Raw genomic sequence first — 17,851 nt, 5'->3', positions numbered from 1 at the left:
TCTCTGGGATGATTTGGATTATAATGGGTCCTGAATAAGAGAGAATCCCTACAGTGTTAGATCTGACAAAGCCTTTATATGGATCTGTGTAAGATATCATTGTTCAAAGCCTATTTATTTTTCTTTTTGTAGAAAAGAAAGTCATTTTATTGGTCTTTATGCAGACAGCAGGGTTAGATGATCTGAGATCTAGTTTCAGATGTACCTCTGAAGATACTGTGCAACTTTAAATAGGTCAGTTAACAATTGTACAGTTCAGTTTGCCTTTTTGTGAAAGGAGAATAATAAGGGAGATAAAGACCTAATAATACAGTGTAATAATATTTATATTTTCAGTGGCGTTACAAGGCTTGCTTATATAATATGCCTCAGTTACATTGATGCTATCTGGCCACCATTACAAATCTATGATTAATCTGTGTCTATAATGAAAAAACTACTGTATCTCATTCTCTCTTCATTATGCATTTTTTATAATAGTGTAACTTCAAAGATTTCAGTGCAAAGACATAGTACTCAGGTGCCCTGACAGGAGAATAGAGCTCGTTGCGTATCATTCCCACCTGGTGCTGCTTCTCTGTATAATTGTGTTTGTTGGGAGAAGCATTAAAATGATCAGAACGTAATCATTATGCGGCATCATAATCAAGAATCAACTTTGCATAGGAAGCTTCTCTAATTTAATCTTTTCAAAATCTATTTTAAACTGCTTTTCTGCACTAACTGAAAAGAGTGGTATTTCAGTGAGCAGCATTAATTCTATCATTTCAACTACACCAGAGTGGTTAATAGTATACACACATCGTGCAAGGCTCGGGGAGGGAAGTAGAGCTAACAAATGTTCCCCAGTTTGTTGTTCTCCTTCACCCATTTATACCATACTGATAGGCAAACCTGGCGGTTGAGGAAAATAAAGCATCATGCACAAATTCTGGCAGGCAGGCAGGCAGCCTATGAATTTCAGAGCTGTCAAGGCTGCACGTTTCAATCAGTTTTGACATCTCTTGGCATTTCTCTTCAGATTCTACTTTCTATAAATAATTCCCTTACTTGGATGTTATTTCTAGTTCATTTCTGAACATATAGCAAGAACGCTCCTCACCTCTTACTATGGCTTTTCTTTGTTTTCACTTTTAAAACCTATATGAACAAGAATTAAAACTTACTTGGCACTAAAACAGTCTAGTACATTTGGATGATGGAACATATGTCGCATTTTAAATTAAATTTGGAATTCTCACACTGAGATCTTGGGGAACTTACCAGCATCCCCTTTTCTTATTTGAGATAGTCTGAGTTTCCTCTCAGCATTTCAAGCAAGTTGGCAAATTAACCATCTCCGTCACAGCAGAGCCTAGGGAATGGGTTACATCCCCCTTCCACACCTAACTCACAGAGCAAAGTGAGTTACGGTATGATTTCCTTGCACACCCATTCACCTCTGCTGGTGTGGTTGTAGGGGGTGTAGAGAGGGCAGCCAGTGCTTTTCCCATACAGCTCCTTTAAGAGACCGTGTATTTCCCTAAAGAGGGGAGGCAGCTCAGCAAGGCCACTTTGTGCCCCCACACCTGGGATTCCATTTGACCTGAGCTCTGCAAGGCTCTGGGAGCCTCTGGAGAAAAAGTCCACTGAGTGACCTCCTAGGACACAGTGGCTGTTCAAACATCTTTTTTTCCCCTCAGATATTTGTACCTTCCTGATTTCTCTTTGCTTTCTGAACTACAGAGAGACAACAGGAATCACCGATTCTCTAGGAAGCATTCCTTCGCATAGCTGCTTCCATCACAAGGCATGAGTCAGGTGGTCACCAGGCTCTTCCGCTTCCTTTCAGGGAATCGTCCTGGCCAGGAGAGTGTTTCCGTCTCTCGGAGAGGGTAGAAACAGTCTATGGCTTGAAGTATTTCTGAGATGTTTCACCTTCCAGTGTGATTCTGCAGCAAGTGGGAATAACAGCCATCCCTTTTGGTACCGAAAAAGAATGGGATAATTAATTACTGGGGAACCAGTAAGTGATGGTCCTGATGAATCTTGAACAGCACTATCTATTAAGTAGGACTACCCTATTTAAATGGGACTATCTATTTAAGATTCTAAGAGGAATAAACTTAAAGATAATTAAAGGCTTTTCACACAGTTCTCTGAGCTCAAATTTTTTCTAGCAAACTTGGGAGTTTTTGTTGGGTTTTGTGGGGTTTCTTGAAGATTGCAGGTTTGATTGATAAAGCCACCTCTGTTATTTTCCACTCTCCAGGTCATTTTACTTAACTAAAGAAAACTTGCAAATGGAATGAACGATCGTGCAATAAAATGGATTTCAAGTTAAAGTTTCCTGATAGAGAACCATCAGAAGACCCTTATGAGGCCCATATTTTGACAAATGCTCTTCTGTATTTTCATCAGTAACTCAGACTACAGTATAATTAACAGCCACATCCACAAAAGTTTTTAAGGATAATAAGCGATTAAAAGAACCATTAAAGAATGATCAGATTGCCTGGATGCCAACAAGTAAGTTTTAAATCAGAAACATTCAGTGCAAGATATACATGAAGAAAATATTCAAGCTATGACAAAATACCCTTTCCAAGAAAATAGGATTTAAGAGTCATCAACTACAAGCACATCGGTATATAAGCTTGCCCTTACTAAAGGTCTAATGAAGTTTTTGGATATACAAAAAAGGAGAATTTAACATGAAGAACGTACACACAGTGCTAATAAGATCTGTATTAAACACCTAGCATCTGTGTCTTGTTTTGAACAATACAAATAGTTCAAAATGAGTGTGGAAAAACAAAAGGAATCCAGCAAAGAAAAAAAAAAAAAATAAAAGTCCAGACCTCATTCTTGTTCTAGGGCAAGAGGTAAAGCAACTCAGCTTTTTCATCTTGCAGAAAAGGAAGCAATCATCTTGCATTACACAGTCATAGAAAAATGTTTGAGATCAGAACAGGGACAATGTATGGAGAAAGCTTCACAACTTTGCTGAGAAAAGCACAGAAAGCTCTGAATGTTCAAAACTGACTTCCTGCGAGCCTCGCACAGAACCTAGCACTTCTGGGTTAGCTAAGACACGTCCCTAAAAGTTCATTTGAAGGCCTCAACTGAAATATCCCTGAGACAGTTGTTTCAGTAATGAATTATATCCTATATTACAAACATATCTTATTTTTCATCTGAAACTAGATTCAACTTTCCGTCCCTAGAAGTTCTTGTGAGTTAGCATGCTAATTGAAAAATCATCAAACATCTTCTTCTTGAGTGGGTACTAGAAGAGTATGCTTCCAAGTATTTCTTACTACTGGAAAGCAGATATTTTTAACTTCAAATCACTCCTGAGTTCTTTCTTGAACTCACCTTAAAAATACCAAGAAACTTGACCCAACAATTGATAATGCTCTCATGAATGTTACATACTGTAGAATAGTAAATACCTACTTTTACTCCATATTCTCTTGAGTTTCCATCCAGGAATCCTATCTTACAATTTTAAATAAGGAGCCTGGTTTAAACCTGTGATGCTACAAGTCTCCTCAGTAAGTGGAGTAAGTTCTTGTTTCAAGAGAAATATTGATCCTTATACATATAACAACACAATGGAAATATGGAAAATGTGATGACCCAGGCAATTCTGTATAAACTACCTGTCTCATCAGTTTACCTCTGTGACGCTACAGTTCTCTGTAAAATTTAGTACTTTATTTTAACGCTGTGGTCCAGAGTAAGCCTGCCAGCCCAGTGCAGCCAAATGCTGTTTTCATTTAGAACAAGATCAATTTGGCCTATGAATTCAGTTAATAGATGTAGATATAGGCTAGTACTGGGCCAAGAACAGATAACTGCAGAAACTTAGAAATTCTCCCAGCAGATGATTTCCTATATACAATTACTTTTTAAGATCTATCACTCTGTCTTACAGATATCTGCTATTTAGCATGATCAGGAGGGAAAAAGAAATGCACTTATGTGAAACTGTAAAAAAAACAGACCCTTGCTGATCCACACCAACGGGGACTGTATGTCATTCTCCTCAAGCTATACTGTGGTTCAGAGCTGAAAAAAAAAAAGCAAATACATAATCTTTAACATGAATCTAGAAGTTGTAGTTACATGTTTATTTTCAACTATCGATTTCTTGCCTATTTATGGAGCTGGGACTATGAGACTCTGCAAAAATACTTCCCAAAGTGCCAAATCATTGTCAATAACATTAGTAGGAAAAGATCTTTTCCTTATTGTAACACACAAAACCAAACCAAACAAAGAGAAAGAAAATAAAATGCCAAAAGCTTTTTGCTTTTCTTTTTGCCATGCACACACACACACACACCCCCCAATGGCTGGAATTCTTTTAGCCGCTTTGGTTTGGAAACCTTTTCTTCCTCATCAATTTGCCTCTGTAGATTTTTCACTGCTGGCAATTAGCAAGCAGAAGAAATCCTGCTGAGGAGAGCAAGTTAAAAGGGGACTTAAGAATGACTGCGCCTGGGAAACAAGCAGCCAATCTGGAGCAGCAGACTTCCAAATTTCAAATACACACATTACAGAGATGAACAGCCAGAGCAACCTCTCTTCTTAATTCCTTTTATCTGGGTCTCCAATCTGCTCACAACAGTGTTTAGTCCAAAACTTAGTCCACTTCAATGGGCTTGGAAAGGAAATTACTAAGATTCCAGCATTCATTGTAACCCCAAAAAAGAACAATTTAGATAATGGCTCGCTACGTCTGGATAATACCAAATGGCACTTTTCACATCCAAACCATTTCAGTCTGGCATCTTCCAGGAAGCCCTGATGTCTACAGATGAAAACTAGAACATTTGCACAGGAGGAAAGCTCTTCCTGCTGCCCAGCTTTCATCTGCAACATGAAGAAACTGAAGATGTTCTCTGTGATTTCAGTAAATCAGGGTAGTCAGACTTATGTGCCATATTTATGAGGAGGAAAATAATCTTACAACTATGGATCAGCTTGAGATCTTTCCTTAAGGTGATGAAAGCTGTATAAACACAAGGTATCAGAGGAAAAACGTTCCCCAAGTGCAACTCTATTATAGCTGCTCCTGCAGACAATGCATTTTTGAACTTTCAAAGATCATCTTAGTGTCCCTGTTCATGAAACGTGCATAATATTTTAACAGTGTGAATAAATGACAATGACTTTAGGTAAATTATCTTAAAAACATTGTCAGAACACTGCTAAATAAATGATGGCTTTTCAAACAGAAAGTAAAATGCCACATAATATATTATCATTAAATAACTAGTTTTTGAGGGAAAGAAAAACCAAAGATGCAAAACTCTCTCTAGGAATATTCACTGCTCGCAAACAAAACCTGAAAATACAGAAAACATTTCAAAACCCAATTAATTTCACAGCTTCCAGCATCAAACAACTGAACATACTTCTTCAAGTTGCCTACTTCTTTTCGCTTTGGCTCTAAATTATCAAACGTAACAAGACCTATGAAGAATTATGCATACAGAAAAGTCGGATAAGAGAGTTTACTGTTTTTTTAAAATAAACTAAACAAAAAGAAAACTATCCAAATGACACAGGAATTCACTTTGTAGCTGCTCCAGCAGGCTAGCATCTATCACTGCAGTTGTGTTTTTGCACTCGCGCTCCCGCCTGCTCTCCTGTTTTGAACAGTTTCTTGCCTCCCGCCCCACTGCAATCTTCTACCCCAACCAAATCGAGAGATGATCAGAGCGAGACCATTGAGTCATCATGCTTAACTGTCACGCGGTTGGCAATGATTTCTCAACAGAAATTTTCTAGTAACTCAAACATTTTATAAAGGACTGAAGATGGTACTAAAGTCTAATAGACATGTAGGGTTGGTCCTGAGTGACTACATTTAATTTCTGATCTGAATTTTCATCACGTTTTGAGGTACTTCCATCCAGGCCTTTGATTTTGAGATATTCTTCACAATTTGTTTAAGCAAGAGTAAATTACAGAACAAGATTTCCCAGTCTATAATTCTGTTATGGTTCAGCGTTGACATCTTGGTTGAAATCCTGCCCTTACCAAGTCAGTGGGAGATTTTCTGATTGACTCCAACATAGCCAGGATTATTCTTCTTCAGATCTAATTAGCTTTGCTCATTTTATTTGTCCCATTTACGTACTTCATTTTCATATTAATATCCATTTTCAACAGATGAGATCGCATATACATACCTGTGTACATATGAACCTACAAACCTCCATCCAGTCATCTGATCTTTTCCTGTCTTTGAAGTAAAATCACTAACATAAATCAGGGCAACTCTGTCTTATTATCTGGTCCACTGAAAAGGTGGTGCTGAAGAAACAAAAAAAGGTGCTTTTCACTAAAGGAAAAGATTAGCTGTAGCGACCTGGATGTAAAACACAACGTCCATTGCTCCAGGATACAACACGGTTGCTATGAGCAATGTGGGGTTGATTATTCAGCCTTATTTCACGCATAGTTTCTATTTTCTGCTTTAACAAGGATGGAAGTGTAAGATGGGACCACCTAGGAAGGTTTAACTGTACACAGCAGATAGGAAAAGCTCTTCTTTTAATGAACTGGCATGTTTGGGGTAGAAGACATGATAGTCTTCCCAGGAACAGACTTGAGCGCTGCCAGGTGACAGAAGTGTTTCTGCTTCTCTCCACCTCATTTACAGCAGGCGCACCAAAGAGCAAGGAAGGAAGATCTGTTCTCTTCCTCTGGTCTTGCCTACTTCCCTATGAATTCACTGGGCCCTTGGAGAGAGTCAGTATAGATGAAAACTTACCAGCAGACCTTTCCATCACCTACCCATTTGATTTTCTGCATTTGCAAAAGGCTTTCCTGGATGGGATGGATGGGTCAGGCCTGACTACAAAGTCTCCCTCTTGGTCTGATGGACTGAACCTCGTGGTTCTAACTTCACTGGTCTCTGTGCAGTTCTGCGTTTCAGGAGCGTAACCAGACCAACTGAAATTAATCCTGCCTATTAAGAGTCAGATCCTTCAAGCACATCTTTGGCTGAACATCTTTCCCACATTTCATTCTGAGTCACATCTTTTAGTACTTTGCCACGGCTCCATATGATCTCTCGTGTTGTCTGACCACATTGATGAAAGACGCGCAAATACGTATCAGCAGAGCGGAACTGCCTCGCTCCTGCAGTCATCATCCGCCGCAGGAAGAGTAAAGCCGTGTGGCTGTGAGACACTCTGGTTTTGGCTTAGCTGTCCTGAAACATTCAGAGGAAAATTCCCGGTGGCAGGCAGACAGTTCAGTCTGCCTGCTTGCACAAAGCTCACCAGCACCAGGAGCTGCAGACATGCCGTTTGAAAGCCAGTTTCAATACAGATAGGCAAATCCAGCTATAATTTAATGGAATGCTTCAAAGTGTATGTGTGTAGTTTGGGGGAGGAATACTATATTCTAAGTAGTCAACCTATTTTAGAGTTTCTACCTCTTGAATAGACGGAAGGAGGTGTCCATGTACAGTGTAACCTGGGCACCCTCCCCCCCCATTACATACTCTAATATATATATATATATGTATATGTATCAGTGGGATTTGCAGCCTTTGCCATGTCAGTAATTGAGCACAAAATTCTTACTTGAGGTGATGTAATCTTGGGACATCAGGTGAGCCAGTCTTTCAGGTATGAGCAATGAAACTGAGAACACATGTAAAAGATGGAGATAATTTGTTCCCAGCCTACTTTGAGCATTTTTTATGGCTTTATATAGCATTTTGTCTGTGTTTCTATCATTCCTTTTGGGGAATCAACAATGCAACTTGGCCATTTATGAATGACAGATGTATGATGATATACACTCTTAGATCACTGTATTTTAAGGTTCGAAATAACTAGTATAGTATAGTTAATTTTATAATTAAAGCATGGCTAGATGTTTAAATTATATAATAAGCCACACTGCTTTAAGCCTGCAATAAGGAGACAATGTCCTTTCATTCCCTTTCAAAATAAAATTTGGCAGCAATTCTCTTTAGTATCTAATTGCTTTGGAAAGTTTTGAGTGGTCAGAGGCACCTTTTCTTATTTTTTTCAATACAGGTAATATTAACTACTTCAAATTAAATCAAACCAGCTAAGCTCACACAACATTCTCCATAATCATTTGCATGACATGTAGGGTTTTTTGCTTGTATCAGAGAGAATCTAATTTTGCAGAATAGCAGTTCCAAAGGAGTATTTGCTGTGCATGGGGTAAATAAGGTGCATTTTTGGATTTGTCCATTCACCTGAAATTGCCAGCAAACTCCACTGGAGGGGGAATGGTATGTTGAACAGGAAGATACTCCTGTTAAATGGCACATATTTCATCATAGTTTTTATTGTTTCTCCTGAAAGTGTTGGAGATAATAAAAAATCAGCTTATATTTGCTTTTGCTTTATGCACACCAAATACAGAGAGGCTGAAGCAGTTGGGGGATATGATATTAAAAGTCAAATTACAATAGAAAATCACAACCAGTGGTTCTTTATAGCAGCCAAAAATTAAAAGCAAATAACAAAAGCATTCCTTTGGGGTCTTTGATTCGGTAAGGTACTAAAATACGTTCATAGATTTATGCAAAATCATAGATCCACCGAAATTGAAGATAAAGTAAAATTGGGCCCATACTTAATTGTATTAAACTGAATTCTAGCTTAAAACATACATATATTTCCTCAGATAGATGCATGTCTAACTTCAATTGTATGCTAATATATAGGTATCAGTGTTCCTGTACAACTAAATATACTGCTAGAGAGCGGTGCTGGTTTTGTGCATAGCTTACTAAAGAAAATCCAAATCACTCTATTTTAATGGATTACAGTAGAACAAGTAAAATATCCCATGTTTCCCTCCTGCCAGCACTTCCCAAGGATTTTTCCTTCTATTGTCCTTTCCTTCCTTCTGAGGGAAAGTTCCTTTGCATGAAAAGCAACTTCTCACTGGAAATCTAAAATAGAATCCTATGAAGCCCCACAGAAAACATACTTCCTTTAATTAAAACTGAACCCCACTGCTGATTTTTTTGTTAAAGTGACAAAAATGTAGATTTATTTATTTAATAGGATGTTGAGAGACAAATTTTCTTCTTTTCTTCCTCTGGGAAGTGTTTTATTGTTTGCTTCCTTTCTCTTGCCTGCTTGCTGTGTAATTTAAGACTGATGCCTCCCTGTGGGAAACAAAACTTGATCAGAGAACAGCCTGCACTGCCACCTAAACAAATTATGTTTTAGTCACTGCTGATGTTGGCTCTGTCATAATGGAAATGTATAATTAATGCCTTTGCTTTTACTGCTTTGGAAAGAGAACTTCCTGAAACCGGTTCAAGAGGGGGAATTTTAGGACTGCACCCTTTCCCTTTCTAACCGTTACCACAACGCATCGCTACAGCTGCCTCTAAAAATGAATGACCGAGTCCCTGATCTCTACAGTTATTTATTCAATCTACAGTCAAGGCATTAAATAATAAAAATCTGCTGTGCAGTAAGAATTTGGCAAGCACTAAGAGAGGAGGGAAAACTCAGTAACACAGGTGAAATCCTATATTTCTCCTTTTAGAGGAGCTTGAAAAGATTAAGCTATTTCCATTAGTTTCCTGCAGAGTCGCAAGCAGTGATAATAGACATGTGCTAATTTCACTATTGCATTGTGCTATGAAGCAGCATTTTAGATCATCTTTCACCTGTGACATGACTCCAAATATCCCCAATTAACAGCTCGCTTTTTATTTTCAGTTTTTGTTGTTGAATTTATAGCAATGGCTAAACATCTGGTATTATGACTGCAAATAGTCTCCATCTTCTCACCTCTGGGATGCACTGTAGCTTTAGACTATTTATACTTTGATCTAAAATTCTAAATGACTGAATTATTCTGCTGTAATAGGTCCTAAGTGACATTAAATGGATGGTCTCAGCTTTTTCTTTCCAAAATGGACAGCGCTCTCACCTCTTAGCTACTGCACTGCATGAAAAGCGCAGCACAATGGAATCACAGCAACGCCATTTTCAGGACTGAAATAATCTTTGATTTCTACAAAGACACGTATCGGCCAAGAAATGGCAAAGATAATGAATGCACTAATTGCTTTAGGCACATTCTCGTGTCATCAGTAACTCAGCATTTTTAGTTCAGTTTATTATCAGTGTGTCCGGAGCTGTACAGAAACCAGAGTCAGGAGGGGAAGGTAGCCATCCCTCCAAGAGTCATGATCTAGATTGAGTGAAAACATGGACAAAACAGGCTTGGCTTCTAAAATCAAACTGCTCCTGTATATCATTTCCTTGTAAGATATTCCCAGATATCATTCCCATACAGTTTCTTATTTCCACAGACATTTCATTCTGAAAATCTCAAATTCCACTGTTCAGAATCACTATCTAAGTAACATATGTAATTATCATCATCCTCATCCTATTTTGCAAAAGAGAAAACTGGGGTACAGGGGTTAAGTCCTTTGCTGGACTTCTTACATCAGTATTTTTTTGGTCAGAGTTGGAAATAGATGGGAAGAGGTTGCAAAGTGGAGGTCTTGAGCTGATGTAAATTAGGTCACTTACTCTGAAGCCATAAATAGCTAAGATGAATTTAGACAAGTTGTAAATCTGTCCCCAAATCTTCTGGCTTCTGGTCTTGTAAGTGAATCACTGAAGTACTCTAACTCTATTTCAAATCCAAAGAGGCAGATAGATATAGCTGCTAAGTGTGACACTGTTCATTGATATGCCCGAAATTATGAAACTTGCATCAAAAAAAAGTCTGATATCTGTCCAAGCTAACAATAATTCTCCCTAAAGAGAACTTAATCTAAAGTCCCACCTCTTTTTTAAATGCAAAAAAAATCATTTCCAGACATTAGTTTAGGGAAAGTAAGTAATTTTTAAAAGAATCAAAAGTCACCCAGAACTCTTCTCATCTTTTGAATCTGAATTAATTTATTTTTTTTTCCCTGTGAAAATTTTCCTTCATTTCCCTCTGGCTTTTTAGTATTCTGCTTTTTGTTTATGGACTAGGATCTCCTGAGAAAGCAGCTGAGACAGAAGAAGAAAAAGGGTAGGAAAAGAGACATCTTGTTACCAGCCTTATTCAGAGAAGCCTAGATCATTTAAAGACTATAGGCCAACACCAAATTAACTTTCAGATCTCACATTAGTCTGGATTCCAGTCGTCGTGTAGGACATCATCTTCTGTTCAGGTAATGAGAGACTGGGAACAGGCTGGGCTGTTGCTCTGGCACAGCTACAGACATCCTTTGGGGTGGGGGAAATGGGACCTCCATTGCACACCACTGCAAACCCCTATGTCCAGGTCCCTCCAGTTTTTCCCCCTTTCAGTTGGCGATATGTAAGTCCATTTAATACGTCAGCTGCCAGACTGGTATTTAGGGTATACGTGCAGCTGCAAATGGGTCAAGCCTTTTAGGGGTGACAAAAGCCTTTGTTGTTCTTGCCCAGTAAGACAGTGTAGCCCTGCCTAACGCCTCTCTTCTCTTCTGCAAGAGTAGCAGATTGGTGAAAACAAAGCTATTTATAGTCAGATGTGTTTGGAGACAAGACGACCACAAGGCATATTAAAGTACAGAGAAGGCTACTTGGCCCATGCTGCTTTCCTTATTAAAATTCTCTCCTTGCTTCTACTCATACATCACCTCAGCTGGCTCCTTCCTCTGAAATGATGAGCGCCAATAAACAGATATCGGAATACACGGAAAAGACTAAAGAGGATGCCCTGCCCCAAGCTGAGAGTTTTGGGTTGTTAATGATGATTTCCTCGCAGTAGAAACTTCATTAGCTGTTCAGCATGGCAGAGGGGCCTGCATCTCAGAGCCTTCAGCATTAATAATATTCGAGACCTAAAGTTTCCAGAACACGAAAACTTTCCACTAAGCATTGAAAAAATTAACAGAGGAAGAAAACTAAAAGGAGCTGTGAGGTGAAACGACAACAGCTGCGAGAGTCACTCATCACCATCAGAAAAACTGGCATGTATCCGTGCCAGCACCTATAGAAAGTGACTGGCAGCTGTCTTAAAGGTCACGGAATCTCTCACTACGCCAAGCACATAAGCAGAAACCACAGAAAACAAGCAAACCCAACAATTATACACATATACACACACGCATACATGAGCGGAGAAGAAAAAGGCCAAAGTCTCTCTGAATGTTCAAGTAATTGGGAAGTACACAATACCCCTGGGTAACCACAGTTTTCTGAAAATCTATTACTGGAAATCCTGTTTGCTAAACTTAACTGTCTGACATGGGATTCCTCACACATATCACCGCAGGCAGGCAAATGTATGAATCCCTTTGAGGTCTTCATAACGCTGTCAACAGATATCCCTGTGTTAACCTCCCTCCCACACAGCTATTTTTGTTCGCCTCCTTAGTTTGTAGACGCTGAGGGTATAATTTATTTTAATTATTTGTTTTCAAGCTGAATGGCTACAGACTCTGAACAAGAAATATCATTAGGTTTCAGCATATCAAATAGCATTGTAAAGATGCTATTCATTTTGTAGGCATGCTAAGAGAATGTTAGCATTTTCATTTAATATATTGATACACTGAACATATTTATTTATAAAGATAGCACACCGACTTATATAGCAATAAAATGTATTCTACAATATTGTGCCAGAGATCTTGATATAACAGCATCAAAGGTGAAAAAAATACAGAGAGATAAAAAATATTATAGCACATTTATCATTTATATACCTTGTGAGGTTAGGACCCTTATCTTTCTCATGGTTGTTTCACTTGAGTGGTATAAGGATAAATGTATTATACCGTACCTTTGTCTTCACAGTTATGCATTGTGCGATCTTTCACTCACTATGGGGAAAGGTAGAAACAGAATTATGTTACAACAATCTTTTTTCCACGTTAGGTTCCATCTTTCTCCTTGTATGTACTGCAGCACTTGCAATAAATTGCTAAACATATATATTTAGCTGAATTTGCATCTATACGCTGTCCATAAAGATAGTTCACAAAGTCATGTTTCAATGTAACTGGAGAGTAATATCACTGGAGAGAAGGAAATTAAGCTGAAATAAAAATATTGCGAGTTGAGAATTGGGACTAAAACCTTGAGATGATTGCACAGAACCACTGTGAGGTTCCTTTATTATTTTATAAGGAAAGCACAGACTTGAAAGTTAAGGGGGGGGGGGGGGGGGGGGGGGGGAAAGCAGCTAAGAGCAGCAGCAGCAGTCTCAGAAGACCAATACCAATGAGAGTACCTTCTGCTGTGCCGCCCTGCCTTCCGTAGGGCTGCCTGCATTTTCCACAGCGGGCGCAGGAACGTTTGCGAAAGGCAGTGTGACTAACAGCCACCGAGCCAGGAGGCCCGCGAGGGAGGGAGAGGAGTTTCCACTCTTTCACTCTCCTAAGCTTACGCATGGGAGTCCCTAATACAGACTACTGGGATGGTTTAGTACGATACGTAAACCCTTATTTTCCTCCCTCTTTACGTATGGAACAGGGTTTACGTGTCATGGAGCGGAAATTTTGTGTTTGGTGCCCATTACTGCCTGAAAGGCTAGTGGATTTATTTTTCCTTGTAACACTACTGTCTATCAGTGTAACATTTTCCACCTGAATCCCTAATGATACTTTCAACAATTAAATGAACAAAACTTTACAACATTTTTCTAAAATATTAACAAACCTTAATTTTGCAAACACATTCCATGATTTAGTCAAGCTCAGCTTGAGCCCTACATCCTTTTTGCCTCCAAACACTGACCAAAAATTGAGATGGCTACCTCTTGGGAAATACCTCTTATGGCAGAGCCTATTTTCATCCTTAATTTGTATCTAATGCCACCACAGTCTTGTTTTCATTCACAGAAGCCAAAGTACTTCATTTCACACTGACAAAAAGCCTCTCCAGTGGTTTTTGCCTCTCTTGTCCTGCATTCTGTCAATGAGCAGCACAGCTCTAAGGAATACATTATTACTGCTGCAGGCCACTCCAAATGATTCAGAGAGACCCTTTATATCATAGCCAAAAACAGATGAAGAACAATTGGGTCCCCTGGGTTCCAGATATTACCCAGTTCAGCTGAAGCCATTGTCACTTGGTTTGTCTGAGAGTGATTTTGCATTTTAATTTTTAATAATTCTTTAATCTATCTGAAATGGGGGAGGGAGAGCAAACAAAACAGAATCCCTCTGCAGCTTCTCTCCTCCCTGCCTTATTCATATTCCCATTTTTTTCCTAAATTCTGTATTCTCTAGTTTTAGAAGCTATTGCTTGAATATATTAGTATTTTTTGCTGTACTTTGAAGTGCTTGGAACTTACAGAGTATTTTTTTCTATTATTGTTCTACTTATTTTACTAAGAAAATCTTTTGTGAAGGTACCCTTTTATTATTGCACTGAAAGTCAGAGACACAGGAATGGCCAAACTAGAATCAAGGTTCCCCTGTATTCTTCACAAATTCTCGCTTTTTCTATTTCACCCTCCTCCTTCTTGTAATCTAACTTTTCTGTGCCATTTCTTCCTACTGTAAGTTCTTTCATTTCAGGCAGATTTCTTTATCACACTCTGTCCTACCATGGTCAAGTTTCTGTATATTCCTTGTAGAGATGTGTGTTTATTACTGAAACTCCCTCAGAACCCTGAAATGTTTTCTTTATTTTAAAAGCAGCCTTATCTCAGTTTCATAAAGAAAAAGATTAGCTTTAGCTCAAAGCTGCTCTTTGACAAAAAGTCCCACTTCTAAATGCACGAACCAGAGAGAACACACCAAAACCTCGGCAGGTAGCCATTTTTGCCAGCAATTTAAAAACAAAAGCAGCAATGAAATACAAATACAGAGGGGGAAGCTGAGCAGCAAGTTTAGGGCAAATGAGATCTACTTCCATATTCGCAACTTCAGAGCCTGAAAAATCTGTGTGGACTGAGCCTGCATCTTACATGGAATTACATGTAATCTTAAGAGCTGAAATCGAGAGGATGAGTTTACCGCTAGTTCCAGTAACTACTAGCAGCCTGATTGTGTTTTCAGGGCACTGGTGGGCAGCAGCAGATGGTGGTCATTTCCCTGGCAGGCTATATCAGGGATAATTACCAGACACAGTTCCAAGGTTTATGATATTATAAACCTCTTTTTTATTTCTCATTCACTGCATGTAGAAGGTATGGCCCTTTTAACTCTCTTCTTATTGATTTTATACTAGTGTAACACCTTTGCCTTCAGTGATTTTGAAATGATTTAGTGGTGAAGTAAAACAAGAAATAGACCTTTTAAGTCAATAAAAAATATTTTAAAAAATACAGATCTTAATGCCGTTCTTATTTTTTGCATTTGAAAATGCGGAATAGCTTTATGTTGATTAATGAAATAAAATGCAAGAATTACTAGCCGAATTTGCTGCATCGGGTCCTGGCAGAATTTAGTACCGTAGCCTTTTAAAAACTGCTGACGCTTAAGATGATTCTGAAATAAATTAGCCTATGAACTAACTATACCTGCAAGACTAGTAATACTTGAAATTGGCCGGTCAGAATCCAGAATGCCTGTTTTGAACTAGACCAGCTGAAACGTTTTTGTTTAGTCTGATCTGGATCAATTGCGGTACAACAAATGAGGAAGATAAAACTCAGGCTTTTGGGAGTTCACAGAATAGATGATAACGCACGTTAGAGCAGGGGTTAACGCACGTTTCAGGAGGGAGCTGAAACCCTCCTGTTTCAGCGGAACACTCTTGTTCACAATGTTTTATAGCAAGGGGAAAGAAATTAACTGCATGATGTGTCTCTAATAACAATGAAGAGACTCGCTCTTGTAATAAACTTAATTCAATGTGGTTAAATTGGCTAAGTCTGAACTTTTAACACGTTTCAGAGATTCAGTCTCTGAGCAGGGAGATTTATCCAGTCAGCCCAGAAGGACTTTGAAAAGCTTCAGAATTGAGCCAACTCAAGTTCAACAAGGAAAAGCAAGAAGTTCTGCACCTATGGCAGAATAGACTTGTTTGTCCATACACCCTGGAAGCCAACCTGCAGGGTACCAGCTATGCTGGAAAAGGTCCAGGTTACTGCAGATGCCTAGTTGAAAATGAGCTAAAAAGCGTGCTCTCGTAGCAACAAGGGAAACTACAAGCAACAAGGGAAACTACACATACATGTGAGGAGAACAGCCAGTAGATCAATTATTGTACCCTTCTAACTCAGCACTCATTGAGGCTCAGCTGAAATACCATAATCAGTTTTTAGACTCTCCAGTTCAAGAGAGATGTTGAGAATTTGGAAAAACTCCAGCAGAAGACTACCAAGACAGTAATGGCCCTACAGCTCGTGACTGTGAGGAGAGACTGCGGAAGCTGGATTAGGTGGCTTTGCACCCTGCAGCCGCTTGCAGGGCACTTACAAATATAATGCAGCCCAGCTCTTCTTAGTATTGGTGATGACAATGTCCTGGAGGAAAGAGTTCCTCATGGGGAGGGTAGGGCTGGAAGGGGTTACCCGAGAGGCAGTGCAAACTCCACCCTTGGAAGTTCTCCAGACTCCAGCAGACAAAGCCCTGGCTGGCCTGATCTAGGGTTGGCGACAGTCCCGGTTTGCAAGGAATGCTCCACAGGGTGACCTTCTTTTCAACCAACATTTCTATCATTCCCTTCTATGTTTTCTTTCACTTTTTTGTGCATTACTTTGATGATGAACCTGTCTCTTAAGAAAGGGCTCTTTGCCCTTTCCTTGAAGTGGAAATGTAGTAGGTGACACACTTTCCTATGGATTTTTTTTGAAACAACACTGACAACAGTGTTACAAAACAAAGCATATAAAAAACATGGAATAGCAGTGGTAAGTATTTACCCATCATGAGTTCATTTATTCTCTCAGTTTCTAGCCAGGTATTAGCAGGCCAGGGCCAACTAGAACAGCACGAAAGTCACTGAAAGATAGCCCGAGAGGAGAGAGATGTGCTCAGAGCTTCCACCTTCTACACCTCGAAGGTATTTGGTACTTCGTAGAAAGCATAAGAGTGCTTCTTTTGTCTCAGAGAGAGAGGCTGGAGAACTGCAATTTCACCGGTGGTTGATGGCAAGAAAGTAATACACGATGGGGTGAAAATTAATTATGCCAGCTTAACAGAGCAGGAAAGACACAGGGAGGATATGGGAAAGGGGGATGTTAAACAAAGAAAAAGGAAAAAAAGACTAACTACCAAATTAGCTGATTAGAGTAATTCAGGCACCTTTTTTGCACCTAGTTAGAAAACAACAAACAGTTAACATACTTCATCTAGACCAAGTAGTTTCCAAGGTACATGATATATTGCCACGGAGATAATCCATGCTGTGAACCCGTTACTGTATCGTCTCTAATTTTGTTTTAGGTATGGAAAATCTATACCATCTCACTCAAGTATGTGGGTTATTAATGGGGGGGAGCAGGTGGCGGTGTGTGAAGAGGAATTTGTTGGTGTTTGCAGAAGATATTAGAGAAAGTAAAAAACGTCCCCCTATCTCCTGTCAGAGGCCCTCTGAGACCTTCTTAGGGAGTCCTGTCACAGTGACGTCCCGTGGCGATTCCCTTCAGATCTCACCAGAGTTCCTCCTAGGCAAGCTCAAAAACAATGAGAAAATGAGAATTGACAGAAGATACTCTTCCTAGAAGTAAATATATTGCCTCAGTGAAGCTCCTATCCTTTACTGTCCCTGAGTAATAAGTGACTTGTCCTGAAGCATTCAGTTGGCTTGTGAAGTGGTATAAGAAAATTAAAATGGGGTCTGTGAGATACTAATATTGCTTGAAACAAGGAGGGGGGATCTTTCCTGCCCTCTGATTAATCCCTCATGCACTGCTCTAGTCCATTAGAGACATAAAGGTGCCTTTAACA

The 17,851-nt window shown here is 39.2% G+C and overlaps 1 long non-coding RNA gene across 2 annotated transcripts in view; it reads right to left on the bottom strand.

Moving 5' to 3' along the window:
• Positions 1-3,483: 3,483 nt before the first annotated feature.
• Positions 3,484-17,851, bottom strand: part of LOC142601536 (uncharacterized) — a 40,300-nt gene continuing 25,932 nt past the window's right edge. For both annotated transcript variants that reach the window (XR_012835053.1, XR_012835054.1), the window contains one exon: positions 3,484-4,053. This is a non-coding gene — a long non-coding RNA (uncharacterized LOC142601536). The remainder of the gene's footprint in view (positions 4,054-17,851) is intronic.

The sequence above is a fragment of the Balearica regulorum genome, chromosome 4, assembly GCF_011004875.1.
Source record: "Balearica regulorum gibbericeps isolate bBalReg1 chromosome 4, bBalReg1.pri, whole genome shotgun sequence".
In the NCBI taxonomy this organism is placed as follows: domain Eukaryota; kingdom Metazoa; phylum Chordata; class Aves; order Gruiformes; family Gruidae; genus Balearica; species Balearica regulorum.
Note: the sequence above shows the minus strand (reverse complement) of the source record. Positions and strands in the feature narration are given on the sequence as shown.